We start from the raw sequence: 18,958 nt of genomic DNA, 5'->3' as shown, positions 1-18,958 counted from the left end.
CATCTCTGTGGGCTTAATGATAACCTGGCAGTAATTTCTTCAAGTGTTTTGGGCATGCTTTGTCCTGCAGGTCAATTAAGATTGCTATTCTTGTGACGGCACCAAACGGAGTTAATAATTTTGGCCTTTACAAGAGCCAGGAATAGAACCTTGGCTCTACCAGGGAGTATTGTCAAATGCTGAAAAGGGATGGAGAAAGCTAGCCCTAGAGACGTAAAATTCCAGAAATTTGAACGGCATGGGGAACAATTTGCCTTTTGGAGGAAGAACGTCTTTCCTTCCCCCACAGAATTTGGCAGAAAAAAACAATATACCTGCAGTATTACTTCTTAATGAAAACAGAACTTAATTCCTAGAAGAATAAATAATGTACGAAAATCAGTTTGCATTTTGGAAGTATATCTATGGTATAAATATCCTATATCTATATAGGAATATATAGGTATATCTAATTAGGTATATCTGTGCAATAAATATTCGTTATAGTAGAGATGGACTGACCTGCACACTAAGTGTCTTGAATGTGTTTTTATCTCTTGGTATAAGTATAAAACAGAGAAAGCAATGATATTTTTGGCATGTAAACAAAGAGAAGAATAGTATCTACATGGATCAGAAATGGCATTTAATTAGAGACCTAATGTTATAATGCAGATAAATGAGAGTTATATTTCTTTCAAAGAGGTTTGGAGAAGTGAATATGACATGCCTGTGTTGTATTTAACACTGTATTAAGAACCCGCAGTCAGCTTGACCTCTAGGACGTAAGGATTACCATTACCTTATACAGTACATTTTGAAATGAAGTAACTTCATTAGAAACGCTCATCAGTTCTAGAAAGCATCTTGTAGCCTTGAGGAGAAACAGTATTCTTCAAAAAAGCCTGTCTTTAGTTTTTCTGCTCAGTTTCCACTTTTTCCATACTAGGCCTCAGAAGAGCAGGGGAGAAAAGGGGGAAGAAAGCAAGGAGAAAAAGTGGGAGAGGCTTCCTAGAAAGGTTTGTGCTTTTTCTCCGACCCTCGCTTCTTGCCCTTCCTCGGTGAAAAGAACGTCAGAATCGTTTTTCAGAATGTTTCATTCTGCAGCTGACGTCTGGGAGCGTAATGGAAAAGGAAACTGCAACCGATCTGTGCAAGGCAGAGGCAGTTTCAGCCCCTCAGAGAGAGGTTATATAAGCTCAGCCCAGAGAGCTGACTTGCCCAGTTCAATTCAGCAGGTGAGAGAGGGCTTGCTGGGTTCCCTATGTTTCCTAGAGATGGTGAGCTTGGAAGATGGCGCCAGGTTGCACCTGCACTTTTCTCTTTCCCTCCAGAGTGAAGCTAGCCATCTTCAAATCGTCAAAAAGGGATTTCAGCTGTTCACTATCCTGGAAATTTCATTATGCAAAACTGCTTTTTGCTAACGCTGTCAGTTCTGTGAAATCACGTATCCTATATTTTATGAATTTTTGTTGTTGCACATCAAGTATTGCTGGCGCAATAACTGCTCAATGGTGTGTGGTGAGAGGTGGGGTTGAGGGTCAGGAGGGCAGCAAAGCCATTACAATGCATGGAAGTTAAGACAAGAAGGGTATTTCTCCTGTCTTTAGTACAGCCCTTAATCAGCTGTGTACTCTGTTGACTTCCATGGTCTATTTATATGTTTGAAAATTGCACATATAGCTAAGTACCTTGTTGAATAGATGCTTTAAACAGCATCAGTGCAAGCAATAAGGAAAGAACTTCCCTGACTTCTGTAAAATAGGGGAAAACATTCTCCTGTGGTTTTTTTAATTAGCTGAGAGGACCTGGAAGAGTATCTCCACAGCAGAATGTGCCTTATATTTGATATGTAACAAACGAGCCTTCTATTTGATATGTAACCAGATTTTCATGTTGGGTAGCGTGGCAATCAGTTACCTATTTTTTGGTGATGCAGTCAAGTCCTCCCCTTTCCAAAGCATTTCAGAAGGGCCCCAGGAATGTTTATGTTCCCCTTTTCCTGAAAGGCATCCCAAAGAGCGATTTAATTTATTGAGCATGTTGAACTTTTCTGAAAGTCGGAGAGAGAACCTCTTCCAGAAATACAGTCTCTGAAAATGACATCCGTTTTCCCACCACTCCCAAAGCATGTGCAGGACAATAAACTGTGGAAATAAAAACATAATAGGCCCACTCTGCTGTAATGAAGGTTTAAATACTAGTCTGCAGCTCATATGTGAGTTGAAATATATCCACCCACATAAATACCTAGTATATACTCTACACTCATCAACCTCTGTACATTCAGTACTCCACAAGAAACGTTTATACTTTGTAAGCACGCTTGTGCAGGTATTGTGTGCAAATACCTGTTCACGTTTATATAATGTTCCTAGGAAACGAGCTAAACATACATATCAATAATGTTGCGTAATTACATCTGCCTTACAAATGTATCAATGATGAGCAGAATTCAACAACAGTATCCATCCGCAATAGTATACACTTGTGTTAAGTGTCCGTGTACATAAAATAGCCAGCTATCCTGCCACACGCACAGCAGTAGCTCTCAGGAGCTATCCATATTGTGTTTACACAAAGTGTGTGCATTTATTCACAAACACACCTACACACAAACTTGCATACCTGAATTCTGCATATTAAAGTACCACCTGAGAGCCATATTATTCTTCTGGAATATGTGTGCCTTCATGCAGACGTAAATGTGGGTATTGTCTAACAGGCAAACCTACATATTCAAGTACTGCTCCACCACCAAACAGCCAAACCCCTGCACGCGTAACACAAACACATCACATAACCTTCAGCAGCGCACAGTCATGAAAGTAATTTAATTTCAGGTTTCAGTTTCCATTCTAGGATCATGAATGAGAGTTTTCAAGTAAACAAAAGCTCTATTTTTTTGGTTCCTTCTCCATTCTTCTCCTTGTGGCAAAATAGTTGGGAAACACCTTTCTAATGCAGGAGAGAGAATGAGCTGTGAGAGGAGGCATGATGGGAGAACTGCTTACAGTAAAAGCTTTTTTGTTCTGCTTGGTTTTGTTTGAAAGCTTTGAGATTGGGGTGGAGGGGAGGCCTGCAAGTCAAGTCATTTTATTGCATCAGTTTTTCTTCCAGACCCATTTCTTTTAACAGTTCTGTTCTTGTCCTGTGTTACCAGTGCTCGTATATAGACAAGTTGACCTGCATGCCTTTTATGCTTTTTTTCTCCTGTATAGGAGTTTCCATGCTTATGCTTACTGGGTCCATTAGTTTCGACTAAACTATGTTTCCCATTTTGATCTGAAGATATCTAAGGATGAAAAATCCAACTCTTTTCTTGATAGTTGGTTGCAGGGGCTAATGAAGCTGGCTGTTAAAAAATGCATCTTTACTTTTCATTTGAGTTTGCCTGGCTTTAACTTCCACTTATTGCAAGAGCTGTCAGTCATGTTCAGGCTTAGATTTGCCCCCTCGTTGTTTTCTCTCTGTTTGTTATTATGAATATATTTCCATCAGAAATAATGGGTCATGAAGCTGAGATAAGAGAGAATGTTATTTATGCTGAAGTAATTAATAGCCCATGATAAGCTCCGTGCATTGCCTTGCCATATCTCCTACGATACACGGGAGGCATGTTGCCAGAATGTATTAAGCAGCAGTTTGGTAGATGATGGAGAGGATGCTTAATTAAGTTACAGGGATGCTAGACAAGCTTTCAGTCCGAGTATAAAAGTGGCAGCAGTTTCCATTTCAAGGCCAGTGAGACAGCGATAACTACTGAAAATCTGATTCTGATATATTCACTGACACTAGTCAGGACTTCATTTCCAGGAATGCCCAGACCGACTGGTGTGAGAAATAGGAGAATCTAGCTGTTGGCACTCTGTTATATAAAGAAGTTAAGGCCAAATTCTGATCTCAGTTATGCGAGGGAAGTGGAAAGACCCTGCAATGGAGCCTAGTGCGTCCCTCCACTCTGCCAACACTTAGCGGACCAGAACTTGACCCTTAAGCATTAATAGTTGTGCTTTGAGGGAACGGAGAGGGTGGTTGTGTTTTCAGACTTTACTGCACATAAGTAAATGGGTAAAAAGGTGGCTCATGTTGAATAACTGGTGCTGGTGGAATCACTCTTGTTAAAGTAAAGCCTCGTTCTGCAATTTTGCCAAAGTAAGTTTGTTATTTGTATTACAATAGTGTTTAGACATCCTGTTTAAGCCAGATCCAGATAGCGCAAAAAGGCAATGCCTGCCTCAGGGAGCACAGAATCTAACTGATCCCACTGTAGTCCACGATTCACATTCTGACATGAGCTGTGTGAGTGAAAAAAACTTAGCCTGTTTTACTTAACTCCAGTAAAATCAGGCATAACTCTTCAGAACTGATGCTGGATTTTGGTTGATTTAGCTGAGATCAGAGCCAGGACTTCAAGTGGTTTAAAAAAAAAAAAAAAAAAAGTTGTACAGCTGTGCTCTTTTATTCACAGGTTACTTGAGTCACAGTCCATCTCTAAATAGGGGCAGAAAAGAAAACTAAAGACTTTTCTATAGCTGCAAGTAGAAATGAGATGATGAGTGCAGCACAGTATTATTTGCTACTATTTAGGTAACTCTTCAACCCTGCTGGAACAAGACTAGCTCTGTGCACATGTCTGATACAGAGCCATTATTACTGCTTGTGATACGGAGTGAGGGCAGGTGAAGTGCTCCACAGGAAAAAGCTGAGCCTTTAAATTAATACTAATAAATACTGCAAATAACAGTGGGCAAGGGGGAGGGGAATGGCCTTGGCTGAGCCATCTGAATACGTTCTGTTTGCCAAAGGAGATGGCAACAGCTCAGCATCTCCGGAGAGAAGCTGTGGTTAGTCTATTCAAAGCAATAGCAGGAGGGCCAGTGAGGTGGTCTAGCTCAAGAGGACCCATCATTACTCGCTGCACACAGAGTGGTTGTTGGATGTAACTGAGTCTAATTTAATACCAAAAAGGGCAAGTTATTTAAGGAAGGGTGATTCAAAATGGAAACACTTCTATTTTTTCAAGCTTCATCTTGCAATTGAAATATTTATAAAGCTCCTCATTCACCATGAGACCATTGCAGGAATATTTTAGGGATTTCATGCTTTTCACAGTTACATTGTGCAAATTCAGTAACACTAGCTTGCATTTACTATGTGCAAATGTACCTTATTTTTGACCCGTAGCTCTTTCAATACGTTTTCCCTTATGGGAATTTTAATCCTCGAATTATTATTATTATTTTTCATAGCATGTACAGCCTGTCACTAGGAGCTAGGCTGAGAAACCACTGACCTTATCATGCTGAAGTGAAGGCATTTTGGGGTTCGTGTTACTAAAACGTAATCTTAAAATGTGTTCTCTTTCAGTAGCACCTCAGCCCTCAAATCCTGCATGGGTTTAGAGCTCTCAAAGCGAAATGCAGAGAAAGCCAAAGGTTAATTAAAGGCCCCATGAATCTGTGTTTATATCCAGCAGAGGAAGCAAGTGCTACCCCTTTTCTGCTTTTCTTAACCCAAACATCCAGTAGTGCATACAAATCCTTGTGTGCAGCTGACTAAGCGGTGAAACTGAACCCATCTATTCCCATTGCCCAAAAGTGAAAGAAATCCTCCATCGGAAAATCATAGAAATAGGACAGCCTGTCTGATGAAATACCTGCTGAGAATCAGGACTGCAACCATAACCTTCCGTGTTTTTTGCAGAATTGTCATTGAATGAGAAGAAAAAGTCACAGAAACGGGAAGATTTATGAAGGTAAACACTATTCAGTACTCCTACTCTCCCCCCTCATGTTTGTTCCTGGTTGTTCTATCATGTGTCCGTCATTTTCATGCCAAACAAATGAGCAGTACAATCACTACTGAATTCACGCCCCATCTGCCTCCCTCGCATACGGTAGCAGAGCTCAGCTGTTTCTGTTCCTCCCAGAATAGAAAGAGGAGAGACAGATGCCAGGTGCAGGCAGAGAGAGTCATTGCCTGATGGACCTTTGAAGGAAGGCCATGAGGGGTTTGTCCTTCCCAGAACGATACTTCTCTTTGCTGCCAGGCTGAATAAAGACACGGACTATGTGGTTGAAACAGCAGTTGGAAAGCCAAGAACCCCAGATTCTGGGGGGCCAGTTGGAACAACACTGCAAGTACCTTTCGATAGCAGAGAAAACAGTATTTTTTCACATTTAATTGCACAATGTGAGATTTTATTGAATCATCGTTGTCTCACTGCCCTGTGCTTCCCCTGCCTGTTTCCTCTACCCATCTGCTTCCAGCCTTCTTGCAGTGTGATTGCAAGCTCCTGCGTGCAGGGACTGCCTCTTTGTTGTGTCTGCAGAGTGGTTAGCGCAGTGGGGCTGAGTCTTGCAGTTACTCCTGCAGTATACATAACAGACAATCATAATAGTGGACTGAATGAATAACTGGTCCTAGCTGGTATAAATGAGTAGCCAGCTAGAACAGGATGCTGTGCTTCATTATATACAGTATTGAAGAATGCAGTATAATTAATGGTTAAGGCACTGGGCTCTGATTCAGAAAATTTGCGTTTCAATCCTGATTTCCACTGACCCCCTCTACAATTCTGTGAGAATCGGTGGTGCTTACACAAGTTGCTTTGTTTTGTTATATCTGTTTAGGCTCCAGTTCAGGAAGATCCATGTGCATGTACTGAATTTGAAGCTGGTTGGTTTCCTGAGATGGGGATTAGGTGCTGCAGGTGGGATTCGGTACCCAAGCTGCTAGCAAAGGTATGTCGCTCCCTATAAGGTTGTAAATGACACAAAGAGGGGAGAGTGAAGCAGTGAACAGGCCTGTGTCGGACCATGTAATCATGCAAACATTTAGAAGGGCCTATTTAACAGTTGTAAAGACTCAAATGCAGTGATTTGCTAGTGATTGCCCATCGAGTCGAAGTGAGCCTTGAGTCGTGACTCTTGCTCTGCTGGTTCTCACCAGCCGGAGCCGCTAGCCAAAACCAGCTAACGCTTCGCACAGCGTGTGGTAGTCAGAGGGGCCTGAGGCAGTGTTTATCGTGGTGTGGGCCCCGCGCGCCGATGCTGTGTTTCAGTACCTCGGACAGCATTTCCATAGTCGCACCTACGCCGCCTTTTCCCTCAGCATTGCAGGCCAGCACGCCTTCCATGGCAAAGGTGAGGGGCTGCCAACTGAATCCCAGAAAACCCAAATAGATTCCATTGGGCAGCCCAACAGAAATGGGAATTGCTCTTTCTCACCGTGACGGAGCTGCTTCCCTGCACAGTGCAAGCTGTGCAAGGAATGTGATTGGCTTATGCCTTGTTTTGATGGTTGACATGGTGGGGGGGTGTTCAGGATGGTTTCTGTACCTAAAATGATAATTGCTTCATTTACCTAAAACATATATTGATTAAACTGCCTGAGCAGTTGTACTCTTCTGATGAGCTTTCCTCCCTCCCTCCCTAGTTCTTATCTATTTCAGGCTTTATTTATGGCTGTCCCAACCTTTTCATTGCTCTAAGTCTCTCAAGGATGCTATCCTCTATGTTACCACATCAGTTTTTCTTGTACCATTTGACGTTTATTTGTTATTAACTGCAGAGTAGGTAAAGCTGTTTCTCTTCCTTTTCCACACTGTGTTCTTCTGCTCTCTAAGCAATAGAAACTTTCGTTCCAGAAACACGTGAGCTTTTTTTTCCCCTGAAATCTTAAGATTTTACAGTAGGAAATGGAAAATTAAAGCTGAATTTGAGGTTAACACTGTCTCCTTGAGCTGATGGCAGTTATAGGGTAGGTACATGGAAATGAGTCAGTCTCTGCTGATCTTCAGGGCCTAAGTGTGTTCCTCAGTATCTTGTGGCACACCAGAACGTTTCCAGTGATCACTGGAAGAGCCTTCTGTATCTTCTACTTCTTGTGTGGCCAGAGCTCCTTCTGATTTGTGCAAAAAAGGGGAGCACGTGGTTATCTTTTGGGAGTGCTGGAGAGACACAGTTTGAGGTTTCTCAGCCCATGGTCAACAGATTTGCCACGCCCTTAGATGAGGGATCTCTCCTTGTTACTCACTTAACTGAAAAATTGCATTAACTCATACTATGTTAAGCAGGAATACAAGTAAAGGCACTTATTCATAACAACATCCAGAACAGACACAGAGTTAGGAATATTTCTGAGAGACATAGATGAAAAATTTAAGGAAAAAACATGCTTAATCCACCGATACACAAGTTAAATCAGAGGAGTTCCTTTCTCTTTCCAACTGCCTTGCTGTAGGTTGTCCTGACGAGGTGATTTTTGGGGTCCATGTTTTGTGTATAACTTTTGCCTTGGTGTTGTTTCCATTAAAGAACAATTCCATTAGAAAGCATGCCATGCCGGTAAAGCAGATCCACTCTTTATAGTTCATTTCCCCGTTGAAGTCTTCCAGGAAGTCAAGAGAGATTTAATTTTCTCTTTCCCATTTCTCATGGGACACTGTTATTATCTGATGAGCAATAGTATTTGCTACTCTATGTACAAGGGAATATCAAAATTTTGGAAGAATTAATGAATGTTCAAGGAGTAGTGCTTTGCAATGATCTTCAGCTAATGGCTGTATTCATCTATACACATTTAAGTAAAGCCTAGATTTGCTCATTTCTCATAACCCTTCTCTAAAAAGAAGAAAAATAATCAGGCTGTGCTTTTATAGAGTGAATTTGAAATTAAAATATGACATTTAGGTGTCATTTCAGTTGTAAAGTATCCCTTAGTCCTGATGGGGGAGAAAACAGGGACTGCAATTATGTTTAATTTGTATGCGCAAGGCTTGGTTAGCAAAAGCATTAAGGGTTCTTAGTTGATCCTAATTTTTCTGTGGTGTTCGTGGCTTTTCAACACCATCACCAAATTAGTTATTTGAAGCAGTTGTTCACTAAATTAATGTAATATATCCCATGCATAGTAAAACAAACTGTTTGGCCTTTCAAATGAAAAGGACCCCCAGTCTTCATAAATATTGACTTATAAAATCCCTATATAGGGAATACAAGCTAATTCTTTTCTTTTTCACCAGCTGTGAACTGCTGCATGTGATGTATGGTACAAACTCTCCAGGAAAGAGGCTCAAATTGAAAACACTACCCCTGTGGGTTCCCTTATTAGACTTGAAGTGACTGTGAAATTCACAGGACACAGCTCATTAAAACAAGGCTCCAATCTGTGACCTCTTGAGTAGGAAGATAAAATCCATGCTGAAAAGCAGGTTGTTGCCTTGATTGTGGGATAACTCAGCTATGGAGGAGAAGAATTTGTACAGCTGCTTATTAACCCGCTCCTTACCAGGGCACATGGCTCCTTTAAAAAGGCATCTTAAGGAGAAGAGAAAGCAGAACTTTTTTCCATTAAACAGTTTTTATTTGGAAAGGGCGGTTTCAGTACGACCTAAGCTTTCTTTTTGTGGGAATATATTAGATTTGAATGTCATGTTCATCTGGCAAATTTTCTCATATGGAATTTTTACTGAGAATTTTACTCCCAAAGTTGCCAAAAGCTTCATGGAGGGGAAGGGTGAGGGCTTTGGAGGAGGCAAATAGAAAAGAAATTGGGCAAGTGAATCACTGCCTCAAAAACGCATCAGCAGTGCTTGCTTAGACTGTGGTCTTTTGACCCTGTTCCCCCATAGAGACAACATTTCCCCCATCAGACTACATGTCCCGGTGTGCAGCACTACCTTTGGGCAGTGTGGCACAGTGGCTGGCGAAGGGGGCCTCGTGTCGTACTGTAGGCTGGGGCTGCTGGTTGACACGGATCCCTGGTTGTTTGGAGGAAGTGGGTAATTAGGAGCCTGCAGTGACAGATCACTCAGAAGCAGCTCAGAATGAAGTGATGGGACCCCTGGATAACTGTTATCATTTCCCATTGCAGCACCTACTCGCTGAGGTCTCTTATCCTTCTTGACCACCTTAAGAATCGGATATGCAACTCATAAAGTAATGAAAATTTCAACACCCAAGTATTTATTCCAGCTAAGTGGAGACTCAGTGCACTGCAGGGCCATGAGGTAGTTGTTTTATTAATTACTGAGGTGTTTAAACTATATTTGAGGATATGGCCCAATATGTGCCCTGGACTCCCTGACCCAGGGTGAGTGTACCAACAGGAGGAAGGTTTCATTGGCAGCCTGGACCCCCAGCATGAAATAATGCTGTTGTCGGAGTCTGTGGCATTGAAGTCTGGTCTTTTGATAACTGAGCTTTAACAGCACCATGCTTTGTATGTGGAAAATTTAAGTTGCAGGAGGAAATGTCCAGGCTGTTGTAAATCAGCATAACTTTATAGAACTGTCTGAAGCTAGACAAGGCCGTAGTCTACAGTCGACAACCTGATTTGTCCTAAGGCATAAGTCCTTTAAATTCATATGTGAGTATATACTATCTAGGGTGCTTTCTATTATGTTAGTACCAAGGCTGATATAGCCCATTTCGGTATTGAATTTGCAGTTATAGGTTGTTTGCACAGGAGAAAAGAACAGGATGATTTTTCCAGGAACTCACTACAGGTTCTAATAAATGCCATTCTCTTGCCATTAGAACCCAGGGAAAAAAATACAGAAAAATGTTGACGTTTGCTACTTTAAAAAAAAAAGCTGTCTTGGTAGGCAGGTTCAGTCCCTGAAATGATCATCTAATTCTAGTCTGACATTTTCTGTAAGTGAATAAACCTGCATCTTAATTCTATGCCTGTCAAAGCTTAAATAATGCAACATCAGCTCTTTAGCATGATTGATCCAAATAAAGACCATGAAAAATGTAGCCTAGTTGGAAACATTCAGTGAAATATTACATTTCAAAGAGGGTTTCCCCCCACACCCATTACAGCTAATATGAAAGAACAGAATTGTAGGAAAAGGAAAAATAAGACGAGAACACTTTAGCTGATGTTGCTCTGCATGAGGGAGAGTAGAATCTGAATGCAAAGTGGTTTCAATAACTATGAGTGAGATTCGTGGTCTAGTGAACTAGGAGAGAACTGCTCTGAAGCCTTATGAAAATCAGGCTCATCTGAGGTGTGTCAGATTGGATTTCCAAAATGACCACCAGTCAGTCACATCTACAAATTTTGGTCCTGCTCTCCATGGAAGAGGACAGAAGAATTAGCAGCCAAGATTGCCTTATTTGTTATGAGGTAGAGGATTGGTACCCTACTTGTAACATTCCCTTAGGGATAATGGGAAGTGGAGTTCAGGAAACAGTAGTCTTAACAATTTCTCATGCCTTTTGTCCCAATCTTCTTATTCTTTGCAGGAAGATTGAGGGATGCAGAGATGTCCAACTTGAAGAAACAATGAGGAAAACACTTTATCCCGTTGAACTTCAGTACTGAAAGCAAAGAGGACCTTAACCTGCCAGTTGTCCCTCAACTACCAGCAAGTATTCTGTGGTCTCGCTGGGGGTTTTTTGTTTGTCTTTTAGCTGAAAAGATGTTTTAAATTTTTCCTGGTTTAGTTCTGACTTGACAGAAGCAGCCTCTCCCTAAACCAAACCAATTCAGTGACTCGTTTCTTGTATAGCCTACTGATTGTTACAAGGATGAATTTGTATTTCCTTTACAATATCAGGCTATTGTTTTCTCAGAATCAAAGGGGATTTGCTGCATACTTTGCTTTTCACTAAATCATTCTTCTCTCCATTTACTAATCTAACAACAGTCCGTTTAACGTCTTCCAGGTTACAGACTTTGTAAAGTGATTGTGAAACAGAGACTGACCTCAGCAATGTTTTATTCTTGTATAAGTAATTTTAGTAAGTGAACTTTACTATAGGTAATCTTGTGTGCTGGGTGGCCTCTAGCCTAATAATGCCAAATAGAAGTCATCTTTTTGAGTATTCATTCTGCACAAAACACAAAAAAGAAAGTAGATAAATAGAAAATTAGGAAAGTGGAGGTTTATTTTAGGAAGTGTTTATTCTTAGAAGTGGTAAGTCCCAGCCAGACTGGACTCAGCAAAACATTTGTACGCAACGTTCTGATCTGCAGGCATCCAGATACCCTTCAAGAGCACAACATACAGGGTACAGGTTGGCCACCCCTCCACTGGCACGGCTCATCCCAGGAAAAGTGTCTGATTTATTTTACACCTGTGCTATTAATAACCAGGGTGGAAGGGGAAAACTGATAGGTTTTAAATACTAGGATCATTCTTTAAAGTCAGGATTATATTTAGCATAGACATTTATTTCTGTCCCAATTAAATATGTCATCCTCTCTCTCTAAATAGTGTGTGATCCAAAGACAAAGGAGGAAGTTACTGGAAAGACTCTAAACTGACATCAAGAGGATTCATATTTCATACCTAATTGTCATTCAGATGGGTGCTTTAGGAATATTTCCAAGACCACGTTTGGGTAAGTAGCCGCCCTTTGAACAGAGCTGACTAAAGTCATAGCAACTGTTGCAGGATAGGAGCGATACCAAGTTGTGTCCTGCGAGGCCTAAAGACGTTAGGATGACCTGACCCAGTGTGGCCCTCTGTGCTCCTAGTGATTTACACAGTGAATCTGCAGTACATTTGGCAATGCAGGAAAGATGGTTCAGAAATTAAATTGCTAGTTTGGGACTGTGAGCCTTAAACTCAGTTCCTAGGACAGTTGTTCACGTATTAGTGGCTGGCCACATTGACCCCTTGCTGGAAGGTTGTGCTCCCACTGTAGTAGAATGCAGAAAATTACTGGAAAGTTACAGCTTGGATGAACTAAATACAAAAGATGCAGCCTCTGGCTGAGAGGATGCCCTTCTTAAATGGCTTTAACTCCAAACTATTTCAAAAGGGGGAAGGGAGAAGCTAGACTGCAATTGCAAAGGACTGAGGTGAAGATACATTCCCTTGCTGCTTGTAAAATCAAGCCAGAACAAATGGGGCGTCTCCCGTCCCCCTCCATAGCCATACGTGCTGACAGCAACTCTGGTTCCCATTTGTTTCCCCTTTCCTATCAGAGCACATGGCTGTCCAAAGGAGGAATCCTTTCACACCTATCTGTAAGGTCTTTGAGAGGTGCTAAGAGTAAACTAGGTGTGAACAACACATGAAGTGGGCACATACACGTGGAAGCTGAGGTGTGAAAGCATTTGCTCAATAAAAATAGAACTAGGCTGTTGGCAGAAGGAGGCGTCTCTAACAGATAAGTCAGGCAGTGATTGACAGGGGTTTGGTTTATGTTTTATTAATGCATGAGTGTGAGTCTCTTGACCTTAGGAAGGAGAGGGAGTTTACCTGGGCTAAGCTCAGCCACTCTGTCTGTCCCAGAGTACACCATCAACCAACTCCTGGTTAATGGTGTACTTAATGCTGTCCCTTGCAGCCATATTTCTCTTTTAGCTAGAGGTGAGCCCCAGAAAAAACACTGAATCCACTTACTGCTGGTCTTTGGAAAAGTTTGGGTTCATCCCCACATGCATGCTGTTTTAAAGTGGGCTGTTGTATTGCATCTGGGGACTAATCTCCATTGTTATCTGTTGGCTATGTCCAGCTGCTGCAGTCTTAAAAAGTGTCATGAGTTGCTTTTGGCAGAACAGGTGCGGTCATAGTTTCTTAACACTGAAAGAAATGTACCTCTCTTGATTCTATATGGAAGAGCCTATACCAGTTTTTGTTCCCTGCCTATCACATTATGTGCTTAATTGGAATGGAGAATAAATGACAGATATCCAAACACAATTTATCCCATGAAAAAGTGTGAGCTTTATTCCCTTTTGAATCTGATAGGCTTATCGTGGGGGAGTTGCAACTCTTGATCCCATAGCATCCATTCAGACAATCCTCTTTGATCATCCTTTGGCACTGGAAAGCTTGTCCATGTGCTTGATTTTAGAGTGGGAGGGTTCTTTTCAGGTGAAACTTCTATAAATCAAGTATTTTGTTGAATAAGGAGTAAATTGTTGTATGGGTTTGATATGAGCAACCCTCATGTATAACCATGCCACGGATTGCACTACTACCTTCAATTCACAGGTCTCATTCATTCACATCCCACAGAGCTCAGCATATTATAAGCAGAAAGAGGTTTACCAGACAAATCGCAGTTCCAGTCTGTATTATGATTAGGTGTGATATATGGCACATCTGATGTAAATGTAGCTGGAGTGCAATCGAGAAGCCTGTCTTGCAAGGCAAACAAAGAGTATTCGACTAACAGCTCTGACATTGAAAAGATGGAGATCTCCTTTGGATTTACACTATTTGGCCTGCTGTGTATTTTGCTGTCTCACTCAACCAGCTACCCCAGCTACTATGCAAGCTCTAACCTTTCTTCTTTCCTGCCAGAAAGGCTAAAGCAGAAAATGGAATTACAAGTATCAACAAGTGCATACTATCTCAAGTAGGCTTACATAGCAATCTAGTAAATGGGCAACCAAAGAGGGGGAGGGAAAGAAAAAGTGAGTCAAGCACTAGGCCCATTGAAATCAATGGCAGTTTTGCCACGGGCTTCAGTGGAATTCAGATTTGGCCTGCTGGGAACAAGCACTGTGAATGAAATTTCAGACACCCCATGGCTATAGATGCACTTAAATTTTAAAAGCGTTAGCAGTGCATCTAAATTTAGAGTGCTGCACTTCTGTTTCATTAAAAATTCTGCTTTGATTCCAGATAGACTCCACAGAATCTATCCCCAGAAAAGGCCCACGCTCCACTCTGCCTGATGCACAGTAGAGCAGGATCTTTTATTTTTAAAATGGCCTCATCTAACCTGCAGCTGCTCAGAACTTGGCATCTTTTCTGCTTTTGTTCTCGTTCTTGGAACATGAACCTCTGCCACCCTCTATGCTTTATAGGGCATAGGGCAAATGTTGTTGGGCTGGAACTACTAAAAAGAGAGCTGATTTTAGCCTAAAACGGAATAATGAAGCCTTGAATAGATATCCGCAAAAAAAAAGAATCACATAGCAGTTTGCAAACATTACTTACGTTTGAATTTCCCATTGCCACCATCTTTGGGCAAGCAGTTAGATGCATTCACATGTGTTTTAGAGATTGGGAGGCTGAGATGCAAAGATGCTCAAATGAATGGCTTTGCTGAGAAGGCAAAACAGGCTTCCTGCTTCTGAACCCCCTCACCCCTTCTTTAGGCGCTGAGCATCCTGCTTCTAGGAGTTCAGATGCTGTCAAATGTCTTCCTAATGGGTCAGATGCTATATGAGATCCAGCAGAAGCTTCCGGGGGAAACTAGATTAGGCTTTAGAAAGGACAGGTACTAGTGTCGCAGCAGAGACCCTGACCCAAACCTTTGAAACCATGGGCAATGATTTTAACAGGTAAGTGCATAGAAACACTGCAGTCTTCAAAAAGAATCCATTATTTTCAGAACCAAAAAAGGCAAGATCTTTGTTCATGAGAGGAAGGACTAACTCCTTTAGCTGTAAATGGAGAGCTCTGTCTTTCTAGGGCTGGCACTTAGGGAAAAAGATGATCGAATGCGTTAAATCACAATATATGATACTTGCCAAAAGTATTCCAGTAATATACAGTGTTAATGCCTGTTTTTGCCCTTTTGTGTTACAGTATACCTCAGCGTGGACCTATCTAAACACCTATGAATTTTTTTAGCCTTAACATCTTTTCCCCCAATGCTTCCTAAAAATCTTTTTTTTGGCTGAGATTGTATGTCGCTTTTCTGTTCAGAATGAACTTGAGCAGATGGGCTTGAAATCCCTATTTTGCATCTCGCTCATTTTTTTTCTGGCCTCGTTTGTTAAGGGCCAGTAGGATTGTTGGACCAGAGGTACGTCTGTGATCTCATGGGAGCTGGAACATGCAACTCTCTATTTTCCATGGGAAAACAGAGTAGGAAATAGTTAACAAAAAGCTCCGCAGCTCTGCACTGTGAGAGAGCAGGTTAAGAGGTCTTGGGAAAAAAATGTGAATAAGAACGTCATACTTAGAAGCAGTGTTCTCAAAACCTTCTGGTAGAGCACGCTCCTGGGTCAATCAGTTTCACTAACTGCTCTCCAGAGCCTCATACCCATTGCTGAGGACTGCAAGGACCTTTCTCTCACTTGCCCCACTTGCACTGCGGGGTGACCAGAGCAGCTGCTAGAGAGCGAAATTCTGAAAATCTGTGCCCGAAGGAGCTCTGACTGACTTTGGGAGCTCATTTGGTCTAAAGCTTGCAAAAGTGCCTGAGGTACCTGACATACCTGAGTACTCAAAGCAAGACAGATCTATTCCTCCTCTGTTTAGAGGTGATTAATTCTAGCACCCCTTGGACTCTGGGCCACCCACATTTAATCTGAGATTCTTGGGAATACAGGGACTCCCCTTGCTTTGAGGCGTCAGCTGCCTGATGCGGTTCATTGGTCTGAGCCATGATCCACCAAGCAGTTGGTGCATGGGGTTGTAAAGTAGCAGAAAGGCCACAGAGCTGTGCTGCAGCCAGAAAGATGCCACTTAGGAGCTAACACGGTGCTGCCTCCTAACAGGGAAGCACCCACTTATGAACGCTGTGGGGCAAACGCTTCCCCGTATATTGACCTTCACTATCTTGTGCCTCAGTTTCTCCTCTGCTGTAAAATGCACTGTCTTCCTCTCGAGTCTATTCTGTGACTTTACTGATGCTGATAAAATGCTAATACTTGTAAAGTAGGCATTACCGGAACATTGTTGTTGGTTAAGCTTTTTCCTTGTGTATCTGGACTGTGACAAAAAATCTCCCTGCCGCTCTCTCCCTTGGTATTTTTTCATAGCCAGTCACGTCCCCTCAGCTCGACAGCTTTTCCTTGGGGAGCAGTCGTCTGCTTTTTCCCTGGCAGGCCATGCAGGAAAGAAGGGCTATGATTCAACAGCAAAGCAAAGCACTCAAAGCCACACAAACACCCAGAGATTAAAAGCCTCCCTCCCCACTTGGATTTCCAGGTAACTTGCAGAGTCTTAGCATGCTGTTTCCGAAACACAGTTGTGTCTGGAAAGGATCTATCTGGGTATTATTACAGCACAGGGCATATTTTTAAAGTCCTTTTTTTCTTCTTTTTGTCCCCCTTTTCAAGGTCCTTTTCTCTTTGATTTATGGATTTGGAGACCATCTTTAATTATCTCCCTTGAACAGCTGCCTGAAGCAACATTCACTAGGAGTTAGACAGATGCTATGTGCAGCCCCCCTGGGTTTTGTATAGCAGCATGCTGTGTGGAATGACCATTAATACACAGTGTGAAGGGCATAGTTTCCTGTTGCCATGCTGTTTGGGGTACGAACACGTTCAGATCTGCTTGTGCATGCACACACACTCTGTCATGCACACATGCTTGTACATGTTTTCTCTCTGCTCCATAGCCAGTACACCAGAGTGACTATTCCAAGGGGCACATTAGACACAAAGATGAATAGCAATGATGAAAACTCATCAGAGTGCAGACAGGTCTGCACACGTTCCCACTTTGTACTGTTTTGCAAGCAGTTTGGGTCTGGCAATCAGCCTTCCCTGTGTTAAGCTGTTCTGTAAGGTTCTGTCAAATTTACAGTCAAAGGAGGGATTGCCATTTCTGTGTGTGAAGATGAGGAGGGCATATCCAGCTTTCTCAGGATGTGTTGTGATGTTGCAGCAGCACGTATTTCTAGCTCATTCAAGACCCTGGATAGGTAGTTGTCTGATCAGTCCAGAGCAAAGCATGGACTGCCATAGTTTCACACCAGTAGCAGACTAGTGTCTTTACAAGCAGGATTAGAGCTCCCATATGTTTACACACATTGCAGTCTCACCTCTCACTGAAGTGTCGACAGTCTGTCTCCATCACCATCCGGATGCACACACTGGAACACCTTTTGAGAGCCTGTTCTCTAGGCCGAAAGTGTCAACTTGTGCACACCTTCGCAGATGTACATGAGTTCCTTAAGTTTCCTCTGTGCTCAAGTGTCTTCCATGTAACCTATATTTGTGAGGGGCTGAAAATGCATCTAGAAGACTCCTAGCTAGTTGGAGGAGTCAAAGGACTTGAGTCTTTTCACGCTGGTCCTGACTTAGGAGGAGGAGGAGGGCAGTGCATTCTCTTTCCCATTGACTGTAGGTATCATCTGCTGTGCATGGTGGGATGCAAAACTGGAGTTTCTGCCTTTTCCACCTGTGAGAAAATCCTATTTCAGCTCCCTTAAATAATTTCATATGAGAAAGCTTGTAACAGCTTTCTCCTGGAAACAGGTGGATTGTTGTCAAAGCCTCAGGAAACCCCTTTGATGTGAGGCAGACAACTGGGAGAGATGGTAATGAGCTGCTGGGAGAACTTCAGTCACTAGTGAGGGAGATAAGCATTTCTATCATGCTGTCAGCTCCACACTCACAGACCAAATGGATAAGGAAATTACTGATAAAAAAGTTACAGGTGCCCCACTCTTTAATGCTCAGGGGCGTGGCTCTGAAGGAAGTTCTGAACTTGCAAATTTACGGAAACTCTTTTGTGTTAGTTTTTAAACCTAAGCATGTGTGGTGATTCAGTGGCAAAAGAGAGGTGCGTTTTGTGTTTCACCAGCAAAGTGAGTAAAACAGAAATCTGGGGCAGTTTGCCAGTACTTAGGATCCTCAGATATACCAGGATGGAGGTCTGTTGGACCTTTCAGCAAATATTCATTGGGTGTCTGAAAATTAGTGCAGCATGGACTTGGAATTTGACATCCACAAGTCTCCTGGCATAGGGACATATTCAAAAGAATTCATAGTAAGGAAAACTGAGACCAAAGGGATTTGGAAATGCAACTTGGACCTTTGTCTTTAATAAGGTAAATCAAACTATTTCAAAAATCCACGGGCTTTGGATTTTGATGGTGTCAGATGCTCGGCCCCTAAGCTCTCACATAACTCTTACAGTTTGACCAAGTCAGTGGGAGCTACTGCTCTGTATCTTCCAGAAGCTGGTGGTTCTTAGTTACCTTCTCCATTTTAAAGACGGCTCACCTTGCAGCCGTGCAGTTCTGAGAGCTAGAAAGAGCAAAGACTGCAATGTAATATTAACATCCCTGCCAAACTCTTCAAACTCTACTTAGCA

The 18,958-nt window shown here is 42.2% G+C and overlaps 2 long non-coding RNA genes across 2 annotated transcripts in view; both read left to right on the top strand.

Moving 5' to 3' along the window:
* The first annotated feature begins 5,682 nt into the window (after positions 1-5,682).
* On the top strand, positions 5,683-11,359 carry LOC138061886 (uncharacterized). The gene is made up of 3 exons (XR_011135874.1): positions 5,683-5,737; positions 6,615-6,725; positions 11,238-11,359. It is a non-coding gene; the product is annotated as an uncharacterized lncRNA (long non-coding RNA).
* An 866-nt stretch (positions 11,360-12,225) lies between these two features.
* The window catches only part of LOC138061887 (uncharacterized), a 49,065-nt gene continuing 42,332 nt past the window's right edge, over positions 12,226-18,958 (top strand). The window contains exon 1 of the long non-coding RNA XR_011135885.1: positions 12,226-12,338. This is a non-coding gene — a long non-coding RNA (uncharacterized lncRNA). The remainder of the gene's footprint in view (positions 12,339-18,958) is intronic.

Source organism: Struthio camelus, chromosome 22, assembly GCF_040807025.1.
Source record: "Struthio camelus isolate bStrCam1 chromosome 22, bStrCam1.hap1, whole genome shotgun sequence".
Taxonomy (NCBI): Eukaryota; Metazoa; Chordata; class Aves; order Struthioniformes; family Struthionidae; genus Struthio; species Struthio camelus.
Note: the sequence above shows the minus strand (reverse complement) of the source record. Positions and strands in the feature narration are given on the sequence as shown.